This window comes from Panthera pardus, unplaced genomic scaffold, assembly GCF_024362965.1.
Source record: "Panthera pardus isolate Hobbes unplaced genomic scaffold, ASM2436296v1 HiC_scaffold_25, whole genome shotgun sequence".
Taxonomy (NCBI): domain Eukaryota; kingdom Metazoa; phylum Chordata; class Mammalia; order Carnivora; family Felidae; genus Panthera; species Panthera pardus.
The window spans coordinates 54,467,489-54,492,853 of NW_026526821.1; the positions used below are offsets into that span (position 1 = coordinate 54,467,489).

A 25,365-nucleotide genomic window follows, 5' to 3' on the forward strand; every position below is an offset into this window, starting at 1 on the left:
AATGCGTAGTCCCCAATGAGCTAATTCTTTTTCCGGTAGGATCAAGGGTTACCCACCTACTAAGATAACTTGTTTCCTTCTCGTAGCAGACCTAACTGCCACTCTGGGAGTGAGGTCTGGAAAGACTGATTGGCAAAAGGGCTTCTGATCACCTCCCCCATGCCATCTTCTGTACTCACGTGAAGCCTTAGCCCAGAGGAACAGCATGAATTTCCCTCTGAAAGGTGTTGAAGCCCAGAGGGGCCTTTCTTCCCTGGTCGTGCTGAGTAAACCACGGGCCACACGGAGACGCCAACCTCATTACCCTGCTTGGGGAAACATGTAAAGAAAAAGACATCAAACTGTTCTAAGAGGCTATTATTTTTGCAATATTACGAAACAGTCATTTCACTTCGTGACTCAGCAGCACAAACTTCCTGCAGCCCTCCCCATGCTAAGGCGCCGGGGCAGGGGATGGGGGGTGGGGGGGTGGTCTCACAGGCAGAGGTGAGAAAAGATGGCCAACAGGTCAGATACCAAGCACAAAGCTGCAGTGACAACATGGACCATTTGACACAGTCACTCTCTGGTTACAAGTGGGGGATATCGGCTCAAGAGAAAGAAAAGAAGAGTTTGAGGCTTGTGTGACTAAAATAGCCGTGGCTTCAGGCCTGGCTGGATCCAGGTGATCATTTGTTACGGCTGCTGTAACACATACCAAAACCTGGGTGGCTTCAAACAACAGAAATGATTGTCTTCTCAGTTCTGGAGACTACAAGTCTGACGTCAGGTGTTGGCAGGGCCATATTCCTTCTAAAACCTATAGGCAAGCATCCTTCTTTACCTCTTTCTTGTTTCTGGTGGGTGGCTGCCATACTTTTGTGCATTCCTTCCTTTGTAGATGCAACAGTTCAATCCTCTGTCTTAGCGTGGCTTTCCCCTGTGTTCCTTCGTGGTCATCCCTGTGTGCATCTGGGTCTGAATGTCCCCTTCCTGTCAGGACACCAGTCATATTGGTCAAGGCCTACCCTAATGACCTCCTCTTAGTTTGTTACATCTATAAAGACTCTCTTTCCAAATGAGGTCACTTTCTGAGGTACTGAGGGTTAGGAGTTCAACATAGCATTTGCAGGGGCAGGAAGTGAGTAATTCAACTCATAACACAAGGGATAGGAAGAGTTAAAACAACTCTCACCAACAGCCCCAAGTGTAAACTGATACAATAATAGCATTCTCCTCCTTGAGCTGAGGTGAAGAGTCGATGATAAAATCCATGGAAAGTTATGATCCCGGGGCCTGGTTCGTGGTGGACACACAGTTTTTACTTCCATGACTTCTACCATGGAGCAAAATCACGCATACGCTTAACTTGTGAGATTTCAACTGTAGGTAGAGAGAGGGGGAAAAGCAAAATGTAAATAAATGGAAGGGACAGAGTAATGGGGCACCTCGCCCACCATTCCATTGCAAGAGAACACACTCTTGAGTGGGAGAGAAAGTTGACCTCACTCTTCTGTTTCCTCAGACGGCCTAGGTCCCCAAGCATCATTCACAGATGATGATCACCACAGAGTTGGTCCCCAACTCACCATTGGAGCGGGGAGTGTTTAGGGAGGGGAGATGTGTGCACATTTGCCCCTAAAAGCAGACCAGCCACCTCACTGGGTGTCCAACCTGAGAGCAGGCTGGGTATGGAGGCTGCAGGAGAGGCTGGCATGCTGGGACAGGGGCTGGCACTCTAGGACAGTGTCCTCAAGCCATGCATGGTGAAGGACTGGTATCATCCACCCTTCCAGGATTGACAGGACCCCCCACTGGGCTTGGTAGAACCCAGCCTGTGTTCGCCTCGCCACCCCTTTACCCTTCCCTACCCACCCCCCTGCCAAGCTCAGCACCAGGTAAACAGCCCCTGATCTCAGACCCTCTGACTGGCTAAGGCTACTGGCCATGTGCTTGGATGCCTTGGCCTGTCAGCTGCTCCCAGTTTGTCCCCTCTTTCCTCTTCACTCCCGTGCTTCCCTCACCGTGGACTGGAAACAGATCCCTCGCCACTGGCACTGGCCCACAGACCTGGTTTTGAGGAGAAGAGCATGTGGTTGGAATGACTTAAGGGATGCTCAAAAGGATTCTAGGCTGGATACAACATTTGCCTTTCCTTACTCCTAACCCCTGCCTGAGATGGGCCTCCTTCTAGAAAAACCCGCAATCCCCCTCCTGGCTTTTCCAGCTCCCTCATCAACTGTCTCCCTCCTTCCCCAGCTTCCCCTTGCTATCTCCCACCATGCTCCTCCACCCCAATCAGCCCAGCCTCCTCACACGCCTACCTGCACCCTCTGCTCATTCTTGGAGGCATAGCCACGGCTTTCTTCATCTGCAACACAATCAAATTTGACCAGACTTTGCTTTCTTTCCTGGGGCTTCAAGTTTCAGAGGAAAAAAAAAAAAAATGGCGGACTTGTTCCTTCAATTGGCTCTTGGGTTCTGATGGGCAGGACGGGGAGGTGAGTTGGGGAGAGGGAATGGTGGGGAACTCCAACCCCCTTCTTTGGTTGGAGTCGGCCTCACAGGGAAAATAGACAGGGCAGAGGGCTGGTGTGAGGAGGAAGCCAGGTGGCCAACAAGTACAGCCAAAAAGGCCTCTCAAGGCTACCAGGAGCACCTCAGCCCCAGACCAAAGCACACAATGGCCAGGAATTTTCCCTCTCCCTTGAAATCTCCAGCTTCTCACAGTTCGGTGGTAGTAACTAGAAGTTATTGTGAGTGGGGGGCGCCTGGGTGGCTCAGTCAGTTAAGTGTCTGATTCTTGGTTTCGGCTCAGGTCATGACCTCACAGTTTCATGGGTTTGAGCCTTGTATTGAGCTCTGTGCTGGCCGAGTGGAGCCTGCTTGGGATTCTCTCTCTTCCCTCTCTCTCTCTCTTTCTCTCTCTGCCCGTCCCCCACTTACACTATCTCTGTCTCTCTCAAAAATAAATAAATAAAACCTTAAAAAAAAAAAAAAGAAGTTATCGTGAGTAATTACTAAGTGTAATGTTGACGTTGAGATAGGTCATTTTGGGCATGTGCACCCCCCAGGCCACTCGGGTCTAGCCGCTGCTGCCCCAAAGGGCTACTCTGGGAGTCCTGGGAATATCCTGCTTTGCTGGCTCCCTAGACCATCGATTATACTAGATCAGATGGCATACTTTTGCTCCTCACACCTCACATTTGGCAAGCACTCTTGCTACAAGGTTCTATTAAAAAGTTAAATGAGGGCCCCGGGGTGGCTCGGTCGGTTAAGCATCCTACTCTTAATTTCGGCTCAGGTCATGATCTCACGGGTTCATGAGATGGAACCCCATGTCACTCTCTGCACTGGGTATGGAGTCTGCTTAAGATTCTCTCTCTCCCCCTCCCTCTGCCTCCTCCCACCCCAAAGAGTTAAATGACCACAACTTTAATGTCCATCGATGAATGGATAAACGGATAAACAAATGGATGAACGGATAAACAAAATGTGGTACATCCACACGATGGGGTATGACTCAGTTTTAAAAGGAAGGAAATGCTGACATTTGAGGATGTTACACTAGGTGAAATCAGCCAGACACAGAAAGAGGAATATTATGTGATTCCATTTATACGAGGGAACGTAGTCAACCTCATAGATTCAGAAAATGGAATGGTGGTTGCCAGGGGCAGCGGGCAGGAGGAGGAAGGAGCTTTTGCTTTACAGGTATAGTTTCCATTTGGAAAGATGGGCAAGTTCTGGGGATGAATGGTGGTCATGGTTGCGCAGCAACATCAATGTCAATGCCATTGAACGATACACTTAAAACTGGTTAAAATGGTACATTTTACATTTTGCCTACTTTACGGTATAAATTATTTTGCATTTTATAGCTTAAGAAAACATGAGCAAATACATAGCCGTGTGCAGTCAGCGGCTGATAACGAAGACTCACTCGGTCAAGGAACACCGAGCACCTGCCCTGCCACAGTTCGTGGGACCCTGTTCTAGGACGTGGCAGGACAGCTGTGTGCAACCAGGCAGTCCCCGCCCTCCAAGCACTTACTTCTCAGTGGAGGACGGAGGAGGAGGCAAACAAGAGCAAGCAGTCATTCTGGGCTGTTCTCCGTACCACGTAGAAAGGTAAGTCCAGGTAAGGGACTGGAGAGGGACCCCGGTAGGGGAGGGAGGTGGTTTCTTGACTGAGACCTGAGAGGCCAGGAAAGGCCTCCCATGGAGGACATTGGAGAAGAGATCCAGGTGAGGGGCGCAAAGGAGGGACTAGTGCACATGCGCTAAGGCAGGGGATCTTCAAGTGTACAGGGACTCCCATGTGACTGGGTCTGAGAAGGAAGGAGGTCAGCTAGCGGGAGATGAGTCTGAAAGGGACGGAAGGATAAGGATGCTGCTCGCAGGGGCATGGTGGGGGGCTGTTGGGGAGGCTTTGGGCATGGAGTGGTGGGCAGGGAGGGCTGTGCGGACACGTTCCTTCCTGCTGTGGTTTGGAGCCTCCTCCATGGGGCGGGAAGTGTAAGCTGGAGGACAAGAATCAGAGGGGAGCTGGTGGAATGTTCATAGGTGGCACAGAGACCTGGACCAGAGTGACACTGCGGAGGCAGGGTGAGGTTAGACAGAGACCCCTTCTGCAGGTAGATCTGGCAAGAGCTGAAGATGCACTGGATAGGGGGTAAGAGGGGAAGAGAGGAGCTTCTGGCTAGAGCCCGTGGTGCAGCTGTTTTCTGGAATTGGGGAGCCTGGGGGGAGAGAAGAGGTCCCAGTGTGGCCATGCTCTGAAGCGGGTTGATGAGGTGTCCAGGCAGGAACCATGTGCAGGGAGTTAGAAACCTGAGTCTGGAGTCAGGGATGGGGGCTGGAGGTCCACAGTCACTGTATGGAGACGCCATCAGTGATTTCAAGCCATTGTAGGGGAGACATGACCCACGTAGAGACTGGAACCCAACCCTGGCCTTCGAGAGTTCAGCTGCCATGTTCCTTTGCATGAGGATGCCAAGCTGAGCAAGCGCCCTCGTGTCCTTCCCCTCGCCAAAAGACCACCGCTCCTCCCGTGGGGCCCTGACCCCCTTGTGCTGCTTTCTGCTTCCTGCATATTCCTCTAAGGGCTGTCCTCAGCCCAGACATTCTCAACTGTGGCACACAACAAAAATCACCCAAGCAGCTTTCTAAAAAGTCCACTGCCCTGTGCTCATTCCAGACAGACTGACCTCTAATCTCTGGGATGGACTCCAGCATCTGGATTCAAATACCCACACGGTTGAGGTTGAGAACAGAGCATTCCGTGATACTTGCCCCCCATGGATGGGTACGTGCGCTTAGGCATTTTGGATTCCTCCCTGCAACCAGCTACAAAGGATCTCTGGGCTCCCTAGAAAGAGCATCTGACAACTCACCTACCTGTTCTCTGGCTTCTTTGGTCTCAGCTACCGGACTCAGGTGGATTCATCACGGTAACCAGACTGAAAATAACTCTGGGTATATCAGGCAAGGAAACAATTTTTGAAGTGTTCTCTTTTCATATTGCATTATACATGTAGATCACACATGAATACATTTTCATTTTTAAAAATTCCAACAAAGCTGATAAAGCAACAGACCTCATTGATCTCTTCTCGTGCCTTCTCCCCAGAGGTAATTACTCCAGGGTCCGTTGGGTATAATTCCAGCCATTTTTTTCTGATGCATTTGAAAGCATCTATATGCACAAATGTAAACGTAGTGTTTTGTTTGCGGTGAGTGTATTTTCAAAACGGGGATTGCCTCAAATGTATAACACTGCAATTTGCTTTTTTTCTTTTTTCCACGTTGACAATGTAACTAGGAACTCTCTTGATCCACTCTGTGTTGGTCTGGTCTATGGCTCCTAGCTACAAGTGACTAAGCTTAAATTAATTAAAATTCAACAAAACTTAACATTCAGTTCTTCAGTCAAGCCAGCAGCCATATTTCAAGTGTTCAGGGGACCCCCGCGGCCAGTGGCTTTCGTACTGGATGGCACAGAAAGTTCTGTAGAACAGCCCCGGCATAGAGCATTCTTCTTAGTTAATGAGTCCTATCCCACAGTATAGCTATGTCAGAGTCAGAAAAAGAAGGGCTTAAAAAAAAAAAAAAAAAAAAAAACCCATCCAGCTAAGAGAGAAGAACACTTCAGTGCATGTATCTTTCATGTGAAAAGTAGGTCAGTCCACAGCAAACAGTTTCTCCAAGGGGCAGAAATCTATTCTGTGAGAGGCTGAGGTGGCAGCGAAGTATTTAGAGCTCAAAGACTTCTCTGTAAATGGTTGTTTTGCTTTTGCTTCTAGTTTCTTAGGTTCCCTTGCCACGATTCTCATCTCCGAGCTGTGAAATCACCTCCCAGAGCCTGGTGTTTCCTCGACTCTGTCTCAAAGACTCCCTTCCCCTGCCTGCAGGCCCCGTCCCCACTTTGGCCGCTGGTTTCCATATTCATCTCTCGGTGGTTGGGGACAGAGCCCACAGGGCGTCGTTTATTCTAAGGATAGAGAATTAATATTCGTGACAGCGTCTCATCAAGAGAGCATAAAGGCAGGCTCTTCCGTACCCAATGCCAGCCTGATGATAGCATTTAATGCTCCCTGTGAGGGGACAGTGTTTTTAAAATATTCCAGATGCCTTTTAATACTGTTGCTTGAGTCCCTGGGATCAGAATTGGCAGGTTGTTATTGGCAGTATCGAATACTCAGGCTCCCACTTCATACTAAGGGATAAAAGACCCAGGGGGGTGGGGGTGGGGGCAGTGGGAAACAGAAAAGACACAAATGAGGGCAACATAACTGAATATTTAAACACTTGCAATAAAAATTCGAAGGGTTTTGTGCGGAGACCGCATTGAATGCTTAGTTCAATTCATCATGCTTACGTATTTTAACTGTTATAGTGTATTTGTTCTTAGAGTGATTCACTCATCCGTTCCATCAATGTTTATCGATTGCCTAACCTAGGCCAGGTGCCGGGGCCACCATAATGAATAGGACAGATGTGTCCCTGGCCCTCAGAGGGAGACAGACAAGCGACCAGGCAAATGCCCCCCAGAGAGTTCATTGCTGTGGTGGGGCAAGCCGAGCACCCTCTGGGGGCATTTTGGGAGGGCACCTCACTGGAGTTGGGGACCTTCCTAATAAACATTTTTCTTGTACCTCTCATTCATGTATAGATCAAGTACAATGGACTCTAAGCCCTTTTCCATCTCCTCCTTTGTGAAGGACTCGGTAAAATGAGTCTTCAGTACCAGTGAAACAGGATAAGGAACCTGGATTTTCTTCCCGACTCCACCACCGTCTTGCATCTGACCAGGAATGAAACACGGCTTTGTGATTCCTTTTCCCAAACGTGAGCACGGCATTGGGTTCACTCAGATCTGGTGCTTTCAACATGGGCTCAGTGACGGGCTCAGTGGCTCGATACCCATTCAAACTGCTTTGGATGTACCTAAGTGCACTTTGGGGGAAGATCCTCAGAATATGGAAGGTCTGTGACGCCGAAGAGGTTAAGAACCAGAGACCTAGGTACCTGAGGTGTTTGGAAATAACAAACTTGGTTCTTCAAAATATTTTCTCTTTTACCAGCCAGTGGTGGGGTGGTACTGAATTCATGGCATGCTCCGGAGATGGGGCAGTTAGCAGTGGGCGGGAGGGGAGGGGGGAAGCCATAGGACATGGCCGTACCTAGGGGCTCCACTCCAACATACTGAGGGCTCTCCCGAGGGCACACATCTTCCCGAAGACCTGTTACTCATTCGCCCAGGTGCCTGTGGGGAGACCCTACTTCTGCAGGCACGCCTGCTATGTTAGGCAGTCACTTCATATATCCTGTCTTATGCTTATTTTTTTAAGTTATTTATTTATTTATTTTGAGAGAGAGAGTGCATATGTGGGAGGGGCAGAGAGAGGGAGAGAGAGAGAATCCCAAGCAGGCTCCGCACTGTCAGAGCCCTATGTGGGGCTTGAACGCACGAGCCGTGAAATCGTGACCTGAGCCGGAACCAAGAGGCGACTGCTTAACCGACTGAGCCACTCAGGTGCCCCCTGTCTTATTCTATCCTCAGGACAAGGCTCCGGGATCAACACGATAGCCATTCTTTCACAAATGAGGAATTCAAGCTCAGAGAAGGTCAGCGGCTACCTAGATTGCACAACCTGTCAATGACTAGGGATTTCCACTAAGGTCCATCTAATGCACTGGTTCTGAGCTTGGCCTTCACTTTGGAAACCTTGGGGAGCATGTAAAGCTCCCAGGGCTGAAGCCAATAGAGACCAATTAAATCAGATGGTCCTGGAGAGGGACCCAGGCACCAGGTAATTGCATTCCGCATGCCCTGTGTTCTATATTTTTCACGACCACGTAACAAATATTCTTAGAAACCACTTAAGACAACGAGAAGCCTTCAGCAAATTGGTTTTCCAGGCAGAGGTTCAGATACAGGGTCGTCAGTCCCTTTAAAACAGCAGCACCCTGATGGATACGGCTAACCTCGGACAAGACTCCCAGTGAGCAGTATGGCACACGGGTGCCTTTCCTGAGGTCTAGACAATAAGGACATCATGCAAGGAATTGTTGCATTTATGAGCAATGGCCCTGTTGTCTTGTTCTCACGGCCTGAGCGCCCACTGAGTCCAAACCTGCCCGGGCAAGAATGATGCTCAATAGGTACCCTGTGAAGGTAGTGTTTGCTCGCCACTGACAGAGGTTGCTTCCCTGACATCGGCTGGTAAGTGATGGGAACTAGGGTTGTGTAGCAGGGAGAAAGGAGCCTTCCCTACAGGGCCCGGCCTCTGAGCCAGCAGGCTAACACCTGTCGGCTGGGCTCCAGTAGGGTGGGGAGAGGATCAAAAAGACGATTCAAGTCAGTTCCCAGCCCAGAAGCACTAGAAATGCTTGAATGAATTCCAGTTCCCTTTATATCCCTCCAGAGCACTCTCAGATGTTGTGTCTGTCACCAGAGGGAGCGTCAGCTGTCAGGCAGCCAGAATAAAGGAGTGGACGCACCTGATGGGGAAATAGCATCTGAGCACAGGAAAGGGCTGGGAACATCCAGCGGCAGGACCACGAGGCATGCCGCGAGATGCCAGGCGCTGTTACAGGGGCCACGGAGTCCCTATCCCCCTAAATGCTCACAAACAACCCCGCGAGGCAGGAACCGTGCTCCTGATCTTACAGATGAGCGAGCCAACATTCAGAAAGGTCAACATGGAGCCCGAAGTGATACAACTGAGCAGAGCAGCCAGGATTTCCCCTGATCTCTCCACGCCTCCTGCTACGCGACCTGCCTCTGAGATAACGGGCCTGGAAGACCCCCCACCCCTGCTAAACTGGGGTGGGCTTCTGAACTCCTGGGTGTCACCTGTGAGCCATACGCAGCGGCGGGAGCTGCCCCATTTCCGTCTCTCTTGACGGATCATTTTCTCACAATTGGCTTCATTTCGTCCTCAATTGCTCAAAATAAGGGCAGAGCTATCTGACAGGGAAAATAAGATGACTCCTACGCTGCGGATTTCCATCACGATGCTACCCAGGGCTGCGATGCGGGAAGAAGCAATGCAGGCGATCCGGGGAATGATTATCGTTTATCGTGGTGAGCAGACACGAGTTCTAATACTGACTTTCAGCGGAACAACTTCGCGCTGACAGCCACGCTCTCGGAAAGAAATCTGCCATCCCGCCACTCAGGCAGGTGTAGTTGATGCAGTGTGGGCAAATCGGCGCAGCTCAAGGTACCGGCGAGGGGACACGGAGTGAAGGGGGGTGGCATCCTCCAGCCAGCAGGGTGCTGGGATGTAGCTGCCACTTGGTGTTTTGCCACATGTTTTCCACCCCGAAGCCTAGCGAGGTGGTCGCTGCCAACCGAGAAGAGCTGCTTCCGCTGCCCCTCCCTTTCTTTGACATCTGTATTTCTAGAGGGTGGACTTCAGCAGCCGACACACCAGGGTTTCAGCTCGGGCTCTGCCTCTCACTGGCCGTGTGATCTTGGGGGAGTCAAGCGACCTCTGTTTCCACATCTGTAAAATGGGTTATGGGTTATGGCCATCCTCTGGGGCACCCTCCCTGTGGGCTGTGCCCGGACATGGGAGGGACACCCTTGACTTCCAGTTGGTTTCCTTTTTCTGGTCTCTCTCTCTGCACCTCAGGGGCTGGGGCATTGTTGACGTTGCCCAAGAACCTGGAGCTGGGCACAGCACAGCATGCCCTCTGTGTCCCTGGCTTCCACTGACACTGTGCTGTCCACTATTGCACGGGGTGCCCACCCCACAGAGGCTCCAGACGGCCCATAAGAGGCACAAGTGTGTGATTACCAATGGGCCCCAGACCACCACCAGCAGGTATTCAGTATTTCTGTCCCCATCTCAAGCCCAGAAAGCTTGGCCTGCACAATGTGCGTGAGGAAAAGATGGCCTTCTTCCCCTAAGACAGCCTTGTCACGGACCAGGTTTCAACGGTGTCAGGGCTTGATGGCCGCTTCATCAGATGGGGGTATTGGCAATGGAGGCACTGAGTTTCCGCCCACCAGACTAAGATCAAATTGCTCACCACCTACCACTGGCCCAGTAGGGCCCACAGTGGGGGGTGGTATGCCCAGGGTCCCCAGTCCTGCCCTGCTCCCCCAGGCTGGTAGAGGTGGGGACCGCAGATTGGCTGCACCCTACGGCTGGGATCTGGGAACAGTCACTAAAGGAGAAAAATGGGTCCTTTGCAGGGAGACCGTAAGCCTTCTCGACAGCCCAAACATCTAGGGACTGGTAGAAACTGGTTCTAATCAATGGGACATTGTACAGGCTGTCGCTGAAGGCTCATGAATGAGGGTTGAGCCCCTGAGAAATTGCATCAGAGGATTCTACCAGCAATGCAGGACTTCCTGCAACGTTCCTGGTGAGGAGACAGATATGAGAATAGAGCAAGGATCACTTCATTCCACTTTCTGGCAAAGGGCACTTGGACAGATTGAGAGCACTTTCTAAAAAAATTTTTTTTATTTATTTCTGAGAGAGAGAGAGGGAGACAGAGAGCAAGTGTGGGAGGAGCAGAGAGAGAGGGAGACACAGAATCCGAAGCAGGCTCCAGGCTCCGAGCTGTCAGCGCAGAGCCCGACGCGGGGCTCGAACACACAAACGGCGAGATCATGACCTGAGCCAAAGTTGGACACTCAACTGACTGAGCCACCAAGGCGCCCCGAGAGCACTTTCACCTGCAGACCTCAGGTCTGGCCAAGCTCTCTAGAATGAGCGTACTTTGTGTTCTCCATGGGAGAAGAGCTTACTTGTCTTCTTATCACTAGAGCCATACAGCTGAAACCTCTCCACAAACTTGTATCATCAGACCTGATTGAGTTGAGGCCTGAAGGCCTCTCCCACTCACTGCTCTGTGGCTCCCATGTTACCAGGTAAGTTCCTTTCTGTTTGCAGATTCATGAGCTCCCCATTCAGATCCATTCTGATCAACAGATACCAACAGATGTGCTTTGATCGGCAGGCATCAAAAAGCCAACTGCCAGGGAGATACTCAACATGCACATTTATGCAGCCTTATTCACAACAGCCAAGAGGTGGAAACTCTTGGACTCAATGCCTGCCGTTCATTATTAGATGAATAACAGATAAACAAATTGTGGTATATACATGTCACGGAATAGCATTTGGCCTTAAAAAGGAAGGAAATTCTGACCCCTGCTACAACATGGATTTTGAGCACATTATGCTAACTAAAACAGGTCAGACACAAAAGGACAAATGTTGTGTGATTCTACTTTGCATGAGATTCCTAGGGTAGTCAAGTTCGCAGTCACAGAAAGCAGAAGAAGTGGGTGAGGGAAAGAATGGGGCTTAGTGTTTAATAGGGATGAGTTGTAGCCTGGGAAGAGGAGAAAGTGCTGGAGATCCGTGGTGGTGATGGTTGTCCAATAATGTGAATGTATTTACTTGAACGGCACACTTAAAAATCACTAAGACGGTACATTTTATGTAAGGTGAATCTTACCAAAATTTGTGAAAAACATAAATAACTGGATAAAAATCAAATGTCATTCTCTGCTATCTGCTCAGGCACCTACAGCCTGGGAGAATTAAAGAACTTTATGGAGCACATTGGGAACTCTCCTTCCAAACAGAAAATGTACAGAGCTGTGTGGGGAGCTTCCCATCCCACACATGCAGGCCACTCCGAGGAAGCTCCACCCCTCATTCTCGGGGTCTGTGTGGCCCTACAACTCTTCTGGGGGTGGGAGTCAGGGGGCACGGAGGGACATTCTATCCCCATTATACCCGAACTGATGCTGAACTTTGTCAGTTTGTACCATGAGCTGGGCTTGAAACTTCATAGCACAGTAACTATGCCTAATATGGTGCTACTTATTTCCGAATGGGGTGGATCTGAATGTGAGGGTCCCCCCTTTGAGAATTTATGGGTTAGGATTGTGCCAAATTTATAAGGAAACACAAAGGCTGGGTCCGGATCATGATGGCGGCACAATCCTCCCCAGTTGGGCTGTGGGTGGGGAATGAGGGAAGGAGGGGTCTCTGCAGACTGTAGAACACCAACTTTAACCCCACAGTGACACCCCAAGTGGGGTTCAAATGCTCTTCCTGACACAGTGAGGAGCAGGAGGGGAAGGGACCGGCAATCTCCTAGAGGTCCAGTGACCCCTAGACCTCACGAGTGGGGAGACCCCTGCTAATTCAGTTGTGAGGCAAAGACATTTGGTGCAGGCTGGTCTCAATCTGGAGTAGCAATGTTTGAGCCCAAGGGACCGGTGCCTCCAATCAGGTTTTTGCTGAGGAAAGTGTGCGGAGGGGGCTGCTGTTCAATTTCTGAATCAGGAAACCAAGGGAGAGCTCCCTCAGAGGCATCCAGAAAATCCAAGCAATCTCTCAAACTGGTCAGTGAGGCATCAAGCCCTCTTATGCCCCAGGGGTTCCTGGTGCAGCCCTGTCCCCATCTCTCCATATCCAGTTCCTGCTCTAGAAGGGCTGAAAGTCCATCTTGGAATACAGAGAGGCAGGAGAACCCAACATCAACTTGAAAGTCCTCACAGGATACAAAGCAGGATGGGGAAGAACAAAATCGCAAACTTGAGTGAGTTCACAGAAACAAAAAATTCTAACAGAAAAGAGAAACCCGCCAAACACTCCACAGTGAAAGCAGCTCACCTGCAAGGATTTGCACCCAGGCTGTTTCCTGAAAGCTTGAGAGAAATGGGGAAAACTGGCCATCACATTACACTGTAGCAGGAGGGAGGATGAGCCAGATTTCTTCATGCGTACTTGCCCACCTCCAAGCCCCAGGGCAAATGTGGAATCTGATAAAGACAGGTCTGTTGGCTCCTTGCCAGGAGGGAAAGGCACCCGGAACCGGGGGCATCACCAAAAAGAGAGAAGGTAAAGTCGCCCAGTATTTGGGGGTACCGTGGAGGCAAGGTGAAATTTACACGTAGTGGTGCTTTTATCAACTCAGGGCAAAGAGGGGCTGAATGCCAGTGGGTTGGCCTCAGGCCTGGACTGCAGAATCCAGGGTCCTGTGTTTTTTGGAAATCACAAAAGATGATGTGGAATTCGTGTCTAGAGTACCCTCATCTGAAACTCTGGCCCTGGGCTGGAAATGGAGGGAGCGTCAATGATGTAGGTCCAAGAGTGGGATGCCACCTCTCAGTGCTCAAGCTTCAGAGGGACAGTCTGTGATCTGAGAGAGCAAGGCCGCTGCACAGAGCGCCCTGCCATGTCACAACTTCCATCAGCATGTTCTTGGAAGGAACACAGGCAGCTTCTCTGCTGGCTGGTCCGTATCTCTTATCCCAGACTAATGCAATGCCAGGCATGTTTTCACCATCTGGTTCTGAGCTAATTTTAACTCCTCAGTCTTCAGATCCACTTGCCACCCTTCCCCATCCTGCCCTGTGCCCGAGGCTGACCTACTTGAACTATATCAAGGGTGCCCGTGACCCCTGGCTTCCACTTGGGATGGTCTGGTAGGACTGGGATAGAGTGAGAGAAGGAGGTAAAAGGACCATGGCAGGGGAGTGTCCCTCCCCACAGGGACACCTGGACATGGCTGTGTCCCCTCTCTGCAGGCAGCTGCTCTGTACAGCCCTCCTGCTGGCCTCAGGCAGCCACACTCACCTCCTTCAGGAAACTAACAGCTTGGCCGCTACCAGTCAATACGAGGCTCATCCACATCTCCATCAGTAGTCTCTGTAAAGAAATCTCTTCGAATTACCCTATTTTGAGTGCGCCATCTGCTTCCTGTTTCCTGATATAGGTGGTATAGTCGGTAAAAATAAACATGATTTAATAGATCAAGCTTATTAATATGTCATTCAAACTTCCTACATCCTTGGGCAAGTCATACTGTGTTTCTGAGCCTTAGTTTGCCCAGCACAGAACAGAGAGGGCTTGAGGCACTGTCGCGTGGATGAAATGAGATAAAATACATCAACGGACGGTGTGTTCATTCTGTGAGCCCAGCATCACAGGCTTTCATTCCGCCCCAAACTGTTGGTTTTCTGGCTTGAACAATTAATGTCGCTGTGCGAGCAAATTGTGAAGAACTTGTTCGTGATTCCTTTATAATAATAACCAGGACCGTGGAGCCTGAACTAGAGCCTCATTGTTATAGTGTTTAACATCCCTGGATGGAGCAAATACTGTATCCCTGTATCTAGAACACTGCCTGGCATACAGAAAATGATCGGTAACTATTAGATGATACAGTGGATTATTACCTCCGTCTTTCAGAGGGGACTCAAAAAGATTAGGCAATTTGCCCAAGGTCAGAAAGCCGGTGAAAGGCACCTCAGTGCTGCTAATTCAGGTCTCTGGACTTTAAGACAGTGCCAAGTTCCCCTCTGCACCCTCCCCCTTCCTGGGGTCCCATTGCAATGAGCATGCTCAGCCAAGGGCTGGGGACTGAACCACACAGAGCAGCATGCATGGGAAGGGAAATAGTGTAGGCTGCTGTAGGCCCAGAGACACAGGATGGTCTGTCTTAGCCCCTCAGCCCTGAACTCAGGAAGTGGCTTGTTTTACAGGTTCCAGGTGTATAGGTCTCTTGGGTCATCCAGCCTGGGGACCCCTAGGTCAATGAGCATCATGGATATGTCCTTTCTAAGGACACTAGACTAAGATATAATGCATGAAAAGTGGGTTTTAACCAACTAAATTTGGGAAGGGTGACATACTGTAGCACCCTTAGAGCTTTACAAAGCACACTGATGTGCTGAAGGCTGAGAAGTCCTGCAGCAAAGCAACCTGTGTATGTTGTCCAACCCAGCATTGCTCAAGCTTATTCGACTCAGAAAAGTATCTCCCATCTTTAGAACACAGTTGGGGAAACACTAATATTAGGTCTGTAGGGAAGAAAAATGTTTCCTTTCTTCCCTTCCAGGTTCTCTGGCTACTAATTATTAAGCTGACATAATGCAGGTTAACAGGACAAAAATAAATGCATTTCATACATACAGGAGCCCCATAAACTATGAGACCCAAAGGCAGCCAGGCAATTGAGGTTTATATAACATCTTATGCTAAGGAAAGGGATAGGGGGGTCTAGAGATACAAAGGGAAGAAAGGCCACTTACAGAAAGGCAGAGGAGATGTTTAGAAAACAAAGGTTGCCCTGTTAGGCAGATAAGTTCCTTAGAAAAAAAGGTGTCCCGTGGCAATAGCTCTCCTTCTAGTACAGGCCCCTTTTCCAGTGTAAATTTAGGCAGTTGAGGGGGTGATGAAGAGATTCTCCTGAATCTGCGGGGTTTTGATTGCCTTTAGCTCAAAATAATCCTTATGCCAAAGACAGATTTGGGGGTGGCAAAATCTGCTCCCCTCTACGGTCATTTTCAGAAGCTCAGATCTCAGTAAGAGCCTGAAGTAGAGGCAGGAAACTTACGTGCAGAGTCTTCTTCCATGGAAAACCAGGCAAGAAACTTTTGGTCTGAAGAGTTCCTCTCTTCCGTCATTTCAAAGTACCAAGTCACGCATACCTAACACGTTCCCGGATGAGGAGCTCTAGCAACTGGCACTGCATACATCTCCAGACTTTCCAGCTCCAACAGCAGATCAGGTCAACTGCCCTGTCCACAGATTGATGAAGATGCAAAACTAGAGCGATCGCTCGTAATTCCGTAAAATGCCACATAGCTAGAAAAGGCGGAATTGCGAAGAGCTTGGAAAACAAATGCACATGGATGGAAATTCCCCCTGGGAAGCCTCTTTCCCTTGTACCATGCCCCTGCATGGGGCAGGACTCTAACCTGCACCAGCAAAAAAAAAAAAAAAAAAAACATCTGCATCATCAGATGGGATTCTAAAGTTGCCACCTTTCTTGTTGACCAAACCAAACTACTGCCTGGCCCTCTCCATTTCCAACACCTCTATACTAGTTCAGAGCTTCACTGTTTCTTACCTAGACATTTCTGATACACCTCCCCGCTTCCAGCTGCCAGCTGGTCTTCCTCCTCCATGTCCTGTCCACTTTTCACCCACCTTGCACCCTCTTGCAGAATAATGTTCCCAACCATTGAAAGATCAAGTCACTTCCTGGCTCAACAACTTCGGTGACACACCTCTAGCCAGGTATTTAAATTATTTATGATTTAAATACCTCTCAACTTCTTTTGCCTTGTTCTTGTTCTGCCTTGTTCTTACTTTTCCACATTGATGTGTCTAAATCAGTCCACAGTATCATGGCAAATACTTATTTGGTCTTTGTCCCCAGTTCCTGGCATAGAGGGCCGTGAAACCCTTGGGATTTCCAGAGTGCTAAGAGTGAGGGGAGAGTTCCTTGTTATTCAGAGCAAGTCCCACCTGAGTTTGCGTTAATCAAGTGACTCGTGGAGGGAGGGTCTGCCAAAGAAATCTACCTTGTGATCAGACAGTTGGAAACTTTAGGTCCACCCCCTGACCACTAGGGAGGGGACAAGGACTGGACAGTTTCAGTCACAACCAATGATCTAATCAAGTGTGCCTTCGTAATGGAACCTCCATAAAACCCCCTAAACAACAGGGTTCAAGAATCCTCTGGCTTGAACAGGTGGAGGTGCTGGGAGGGTGGTATGACTAGAGAGGGTATGGAAGTTCTGTGCCTCTTCTCCCATTTTGGAAACACACCATGCATGTGGTGTCAGAAAATACCCTACAGACATTGCCATCTTTTAGACCCAGCTTAAATTCTAGCTCCCCTGTGAAGCCTTTCTGAATCACCATAGAAAGAAACAACCTCTCTCTTTTCTAAATACCAGCAATACCTCACACTATCTGCTTTGTGACTTTTTCCACTGTTTTATCATTTTTATTTACCTTCAGGTATTATCTCCTTTACAGTACTGTAACATCCTAGAATAGGGGTATCCTTGCCTGGTTTTGTTGTCTATTCCCTACGGTTCCATATACATTTTTGGTTTTTTGAAGGGACAGGGGCACCTGAGTGGCCCAGTCGGTTAAGCATCCGACTTCAGCTCAGGTGATGATCTCACGGTTTGTGAGTTCGGACTCCTCATCAGGCTCTCTGCTGTCAGCACAGGGCCTGCTTCAGATCCTTTGTCCTGCCCCCCGCCCCGCCCCTCCCCTGCTCACACTTGCTCTCTCTCTCTCTCTCTCAAAAATAAATTTAAAAAATACATAAAAAGATAAAAAATAAATTTAAAAAGGAAGAAATCTTAGTGAGATTAAGAGGTAAAACTGTTTATGTTTCTCTCAATACCACTCTAAACTATAGGTGTGATTTTTCTTTTTCTTTTTAAGTTTATTTCGGAGAGAGAGAGAAAGAGAGAGTGAGCACATGAGCCGGGGTGAGGGGCTGAGAGAGGTGGAGAGAGAAGCTTAAGCAGGCTCCATGCCTAGCACAGAGTCCAACGTGGGGCTCGATCCCACGACCCTGGGATCATAACGTGAGCTGAAATCAAGAGTTGGCTGCTCAACCGACTGAGCCACCCAGGTGCCTCTGCGTGTGACTATTCTAACAGACACACCAGCTATATCTTTTGAAATCCTTACTGCCTTGCAGAATGAAACCTAATTTTACAGGACAAAACTGTATTCATTCTGACTGAAGATACTCACAAAGGACCAGCACAAATGAATCCCTGGATCCTCTCCCTCAGGACCCCACCCATGACCAGAAGAGCGGCTTCCACCTGCCTGGGACGAATACAGAGGGAAGGACTTCCCAGCAGCAGCAGTTGGACCGGCTAGAGGCCAGGTGGACAGACATGGGTATCTTACCTGAGCAAGTTTATTGGATGACAGTGCAGAGCTGTGCTAAGCCTGAGGACACCTTTCCCCACCTTCCTATTTCATCTGGGTTTTAACCAAGATTTCCCAGGATCCAGAGCATTAAAAACCACCTTCCTGGTATATTTCGGCTGTAAGCCACAGGCACATTAAAGTGCTGTGTGACAAGTGTGGAGCAAAGTGGGAGAGAAAACAACAGATAGGAAAGAGAGGCGCGCACCCCTTTCTAGCCGTGTTTGACAAAAGCACAGCTTTGGCAGGAAGCTAAAACACCGTCGCCTTTTAGACATGTGACAAACCCAGCTCCTTAATATATATTTTCCTGAGTGGTCCTTGATGCGAATTGCTTGTTCTGGTTAGAAAGAAAAAGCCCTCAGTTCGCCTCAACAAGGATAGGGCATTCCAAATTCTGGTGTGGTTAGCTAAATCCCCGAAAGGTATTTTGTTCTCCTTTGAAAGCAGTTTTTGCAGTGCATCAGGGCAATTCTCGATAATAGGTGGTGGAAATTCCCACATAATCCTCACAGACATGCTTTTCTCCTTTTGTTAATGTTCTGTCAATGGCGTTTAACCGGGGGAAATGAGAATTTTCCTGCGGCCCGATAAATGTCAATGGGTAAGGATTTTTTTTTTTTTTTGCCTTCATTAACAGAAATGATTTTGCCTCATAAAAAAGTTCTTATTTTTTCCTAGAACCAAGATGACCCTCTAAAAACCTGCAACTTACATTTTTGTCGTTTGTGTTCTGCTGCTCAAGCGTGTTCATGTTTTCCTTTAGAAGACTACATCATTTTCAACAATTCAATAGAAATCTGTTTTAAAGTAAGTTTTAATTTTTAAAGTAAGCTTTAAAAATTCAGACCAGGGGCGCCTGGATGGCTCAGTCGGTTGAGCGCCGACTTCGGCTCATGTCCCGATCTTGCGGTCCGTGAGTTCGAGCCCCACATCGGGCCCCTGTGCTGACAGCTCAGAGCCCGGAGCCTGTTTCAGATTCTGTGTCTCCCTCTCTCTGACCCTCCCCCATTCATGCTCTGTCTCTCTCTGTCTCAAAAATAAATAAACGTTAAAAAAAATTTTTTTGAAAAAAAAAAAATTCAGACCAGAGAAAAGGCAATGATAAAGCCCTTATTATTTTTTGTAATAAGCTGTATCATCTTGCTTTGTAAGACACTGATCATACAGTGCAATTATGCAAGAAAGGAATAATAATGGGATATATTTACATTTTTTTTTTGCTTATTTTGTCTCATTTTAGAAAATGCCTTGAGCAAATTTTATATCATAAACGGAATTGGTAAATAATTGACCCGACGAGTTACCATCACCCTGACATCCAACCAACATTGATTTTACTGTATTCGAATTATGAGGTTGACGGTCATCACGAATTTTGGTCTGATCGGCTGGAAGCAGTGAGTTTCTACTTTTCTATTTTTCTTGTACTGCACAAATCATGGTGACTGTCTTCACAGGCAGGTAACCAACGCAGTCAGGGAGGATCGCATGCTCAGAATGCCCCAAGAGGATAGACATTACATAGCAAACAGTGCCGTGATAAGTTGAAGAAAGGGACCATAGGGGAAAAGAAAAAGCTTTATATTTTAGTGCCATCGACATCCATGTGAACAAGGGGCCCCAAATTTTCATTTTGCACCGGGTCCCACAAATTATGTCACCAGCCTGCTCTAAGCTCCCGCGTATGAAAATTCGTTCAAGTGATCACTCCCAACAGCCTATTTGCAGTAGAAAATGGGTTGACGTTCATCAGAAGAGAGCATTCGGTCCTTTAAAAGTTGAAGCTTTAGAATAACTAGGAGTCAGCACAGGAAGGGGAGTCCTGTGGGGACAGGGGGCCCAAGTTCAGCCCAATTTCTGAATGCCTGCCAGCTCTGGATGCACAATTGCTATGTGGATGCACGGATGACTCAAACTCCCTATTCTTTCCTTCTCTGTGCACCCAAGAACTCACTGCCTTCCTGCAGAGGGCCCCCAGGGTTCCGGGCATGGCCAAAGGGTGTGCCCTGCGATCCCACAAGAGGCTGCCAGCTTTCAGGTCCCCAGGGGCATCCATCACGCTCTTTCTCAACCTGTTCCAGCTCCCTCTCTGTCCATGCCAGCTGCTCTTGAAGCTGCTTGGACAGGCCTCACTAGAGCAGTACTGTTTCTGTTGCAAATCAAAGACGTGTTAAGGAACAGATTTGTCGTTCCTGCTACTGAGGTTCAAAGGACATCACAAGAACTCCATGGGTCTCTACCTCTGACATTTGTTCTCCTCTGGGTTGCCTTTACTGTGGCCCCAGTCTTGTCAAAATCACCTGGGCCCTCTCCAGAATAATTGCATCAGAGTTTTAGCAGGGAGCTCCCCTGGGTGGGGGGGGGGGGGGTGGTGAGGTTCTGTACTTTAGCAAGCTCCCCTGGAAATTCTTGGGCACACCTAAAGTTTGGAAGCTTCTGCCCTAGCATCTCCCAGCCACTCTGAAGGTCTTGACTGCCAGCTTTCCAGCAGGACCACCCTGGTCTGTCTTCCTTCCTCAGGTAGGAAGACAAGCTGAGCAGTGCCTGTCTGGGCTCGATCGACAGCTCTGAAACACCAGCAAGTTATCGACCTCTCTGCATTCCGGCAGGTTTGCCTAGAAAACGCAGACAGTCAAACCTTACCTGCCCAAAAGCCGGAGCCCGTCTGAGTTGTCGTCACTTCTAAAGCGTATAGCTCAAGAAAGTCAAATGACTTCGTAACTGTAGCACATTTGATTCAACAATGCGTTAAGGAGAGCACAACATGGCATCGTAACGTCCCAGGACTTCTGAGAGATCGGCACTGTGAGACATCCAGTGTGCAGGAAGGTTGTGCTGTTTTCTATCTCACAGTGAAGGAGCCTTTTTGTTGTTAGGAGAAAATTAGATCAACGGGTTGAAGGTAGCAAGGGCTGAAGAAGAATTTGTTACGAGTGGCCTGGAAAATAGGAAAACCCAATGCACGTTCTTCCGTGTGGCAGGTAAAAGAATCTGCACATTGCACGCCCAGCCCTGAGCATGCTTTAAACCCCCCTTTTTATTTTATCAGTGCTCATTGTCTAAGGCTTTGATCTTATTAAGTCCTCAAGTCTTTCCACCAAGAAATATGAATTCCTTCATTTCCTTCTCCTCCCCAGGGATGGTTCTCGATGGTCTAGGCCCTTTACCTTGCCCTTTGCTGCTGTGATTCCCCAAACTTTCATTTCCTTCTGTGATGTGAGCTGTTGTCTAGACTCTCTTGTCGGCCTTCTTTATGGCTGTTCCAAGCCCACAGGGAGACCTTAGAGAATGTGCTATATCCTTTCTTTTAAGATCAACAGGGATGGTCAGGAACTTAGACCAGCCTCAGCTCCTCACTTCCAGGCCTCAAGTCAGGCAGGACTACCTTGCATGCAGAAGGACCTGAGAGCCCAGGCTTGGGGGCAGGCTGCTGGGGCTGGGACCTCAGCTCCAACACTTCCTGGCGTTTCCTTCAGTGAATGAAGGGGCCAGGGCTTTAAATTCTTCCTTCTGAAAAGTGAGAACATTAAGAATAACCTCCTGCCCATGACTTCCGGTTGACCCAGATCTCACTGCGCAGGCGTCCTGCTGAGCTTCGGAGGAGGCGGGGCCAGTCTTGAGGCAGTGCTGGAGTTAAGGCACTGTCCCTTCAGGGCTCTGTAATTGCTAGCTATTACTTTCATAGGTTAAGCACCCAGCAAAATTGTCCAGGATATATAGCACATTTTAAATGCTTTTTTTAAAGTGTATTTATTTTTGTTTTAGTAGTCTCTACACCCCACAGGGGGTGCGAACTCATGACCCTGAGATCAGGAGTCGCATGCTCTACCAACTGAGCCAGCCAGGCACCCCCATATATAACACATTTTAAAGAAACGTTATCTGTTTGTATGCATGTATTATCCATACTTAAATAATATTTGGGTGTCATTAATTAATATTAATTAATAGTATTAATATTAGTTATCATTAAATGTTTAAATTCATATTTGTTCCTCTAATTGAGGGTGACGAAAGATAGAGTCTCTCTGTGAGTGGGATAAGAAAGGGGTGCTATGGAGAAGTGAGGAGGGGGCTGTTTTTATATAATTTCATATACACTAAGGTGTTTTTTTTTTACTGTGTCTGACATCTTTCATTTCTTTTCTATTTTTTTTAAATCCTTTTTTCTCTCTTCTGAACCATTGCATACAAATTTGATCCTTTGTTAAATATATCCATTACGTTTTTCATTTCAGTTATTGTCCCTTTTAGTTCAAGTATTTCTATTTGATTCTTTTTTTATGGTTTCTACTTGTCTATTTACAATCTTCATCCTTGTCATCTAATTTCATGACCTTTCAAATATAGGTATTTTCCAATCCCTATGCAGTTCACTCCAACATCTGGATGTCCCTCGGCTCCATAATTATTGCCTGATTTTTTAACTTTCTGTTTTGAAATAATTATACACCTAGAATTGCAAAGATAATACGAAAAATGCCTGTATCTCCTTCACTTAGCTTTCCCCAGTGTTAACACCTTGACTAATCATGGTACAAGTTTCAAATCTAAGAAACTTACATTGGCACGATCCTGATATTGAATGGTCGACTTCATCTGGACTCCCCCATTTTTGTCCTCCTCGCTTTTTCTGTTCCAGGATCCAAGGCATAATATTGGGCATATGCGATGGCAAAACATCTTGTTACCAGTGACACCTTGACCATGTGGCTAAGGTGGTGTGTGCCAGGTTTCCCCACTGTAAAACTATTTCTTTTTTCATACTCTTATTTACACGCAAATAGGTCCTGACCACACTGAAGATGACGAGAGTTAAGATCCACATAATGGAGGAAGGAGTATCAAAGAATTTGTGAAGTATAGTAATTAATTACGATTAGCCACAGTTATTTATAAATGTTTGGGGAGCCGTATTTAACAGCTATGCCAAATCCTGCTTCTCCTTAAAATTTGGTGCACTAATGTAGCATTCACTGGGGATCTTGCCTGCAAGCAATTATTACCGTGGGATTCTGGTAGTTGATTTTCTATTTCTCGGAATCCTTCTGTATGTATTATTATTAATGATTTATTAGTTGCTGCTGGGGTATCGCTGCTTCAATGCCCTACAAAATACAAAATATCGATGCAAGAAGCTAAAGAAGACCTACTTAAGGGGCGCCTGGGTGGCTCAGCTGCTTGAGTGTCGGACTTCGGCTCAGGTCATGATCTCATAGTCCGTGAGTCTGAGTCCCGAATCGGGCTCTGTGCTGTCAGCTCAGACCTGGAGCCTGCTTCGGGTGTCTCCCTCGCTCTCTGCCCCTTCCCTGCTCATGCTCTGTCTCTCTCTGTCTCTAAAAAATGAATAAACATTAAAGAAGAAGAAGAAGAAGAAGAAGAAGAAGAAGACCTACTTAAAAACAGAGATCTATTATGTCATAGGCTGGAGAACTCCATATTATCAAGATATAATTCTCCCCAAGTTGATTTTTCCCCAAATTACCAAATCGATCTATATTGATCCCACACTGGTCCCAATGAACATCCCCAGCAGGGTTTTTTTTTTTAAATAGAAATTGACAAGCTAATTCTAAAATTATATTGAAATACAAAATACTTGCAAGAGCTTTAGTAATCAAGACTGTGAAATATATGTATGGACAGATGCATAGGTCAATGTATCAAAATAGAGTTCAGAGGCTGAAATCGAGATTTGTAGAGAGATCAATACAGAGAGAGGTGCAGCTAATAGGTTTTAGACAACAGTGTAAGGCAATTGAATGAGGGAAAAGAGTTTTTTTCAAAAGTGATCCTAGAACAATGGACACCCCTATGGAAAAAATGATTACTCTGGCTGTAGAGTATAGCAAAGATCACAGGAGGTCAGGAGTAGATGAGGGAACACCAGCTAGGAAGCTCTTGTTTCCAGGAGAAATAATGGTGGCTTTGCTCTTAGTTAATCTAGTAACTTCACTTCTAGGAATTTACTTTATAGATATGGGAAAATTGACAATGACCTGAATGCCTACCAATAACAGTCTAGTTAAATTACAGTTTGTTTTTTAATAGGATGACAGAAAACTGTTTAAAGAATAAAGAAACTCTTTGTGGAATGAGCACGAAGATAAATTCTTTAATTAAAATAAACCAAGACGCATAGTAGAGTAATTGGATATTTTACACTGTGTCAAAGGACACACAGGGACTGGGTAGCATGAGTTGCATGGGGGACAGTAACAGGTTGGCTAGGGGACTGGCAGGAAGGAGATTTTTCAGTGCATACTGTTCTATACGTTCTGACTTGGGGTTTTATATCTTTGTATTACCAATTAAAATGTGTGCTAAAATTTAAATTATATTTAAGGGGCACCTGGGTGGCTCAGTTGATTGAGTACCAACTGAGTAATTATAGATTATTTGACTCCGGTCATGATCCCTGAGTTGTGAGATCAAGCCCCACATGGGGCTCTGTGCTGGGCATGAAGCTTACTTGGGATTCTCTCTCTCTCTCTCTCTCTCTCTCTCTCTCTCTCTCTCCCCCCCCCCCGCCCTTTCTCTCTCTGTCTCCCCCTCTGCCCTTCCTTCTATCACTCTCTCTAAAAAAAATAAAAAAGTAAATACAATAAAATAATATTTAGAAAACAGGAAATGATAGGACTAGGGTGATGGTCATGAAGATGGAGAGGAAAAAAGTCAACTGTGAATTAAAATCAATGGATACGGGGCGCCTGGGTGACTCAGTCAGTTAAGTGTCCAACTCTTGATTTTGGTTCAGACTGTGATCTCATGGTTGGTGGGTTCGACTCCCACATGGGACTCTGCGCTGACGGTGCGGAGCCTGCTTGGGATTCTCTCTCTCTCCCTCTCTCTCTGGCCCTCGCCCCAGTCATGCTGTCTCTCTCTCAAAATAAATAAATAAACTTAAAAAATAAAAAATAAAATGAACAGGGAATCGTACATGAATTGAACACACGTGGCTGTATGGAGGAGGGGAAGGGGAAAATAAAAAGTTACAGACAGGGAAGGAGGCGGACCATAAGAGACTCTTAAATACCGAGAACAAACTGAGGGTTGATGGGGGGTGGGGGAGAGGGGAAAGTGGGTGATGGGCATCGAGGAGGGCACCTGTTGGGATGAGCACTGGGTGTTGTATGACAACCAA

At 47.6% G+C, this 25,365-nt stretch overlaps 1 long non-coding RNA gene across 1 annotated transcript; it reads right to left on the minus strand.

The window, feature by feature from the left end:
* On the minus strand, nt 1–21,670 carry LOC128773421 (uncharacterized). The gene is made up of 3 exons (XR_008417646.1): nt 20,865–21,670; nt 824–1,362; nt 1–305 (listed from the first exon to the last, which is right to left on the minus strand). It is a non-coding gene; the product is annotated as an uncharacterized LOC128773421 (long non-coding RNA).
* Between the last annotated feature and the right edge of the window lie 3,695 nt (nt 21,671–25,365).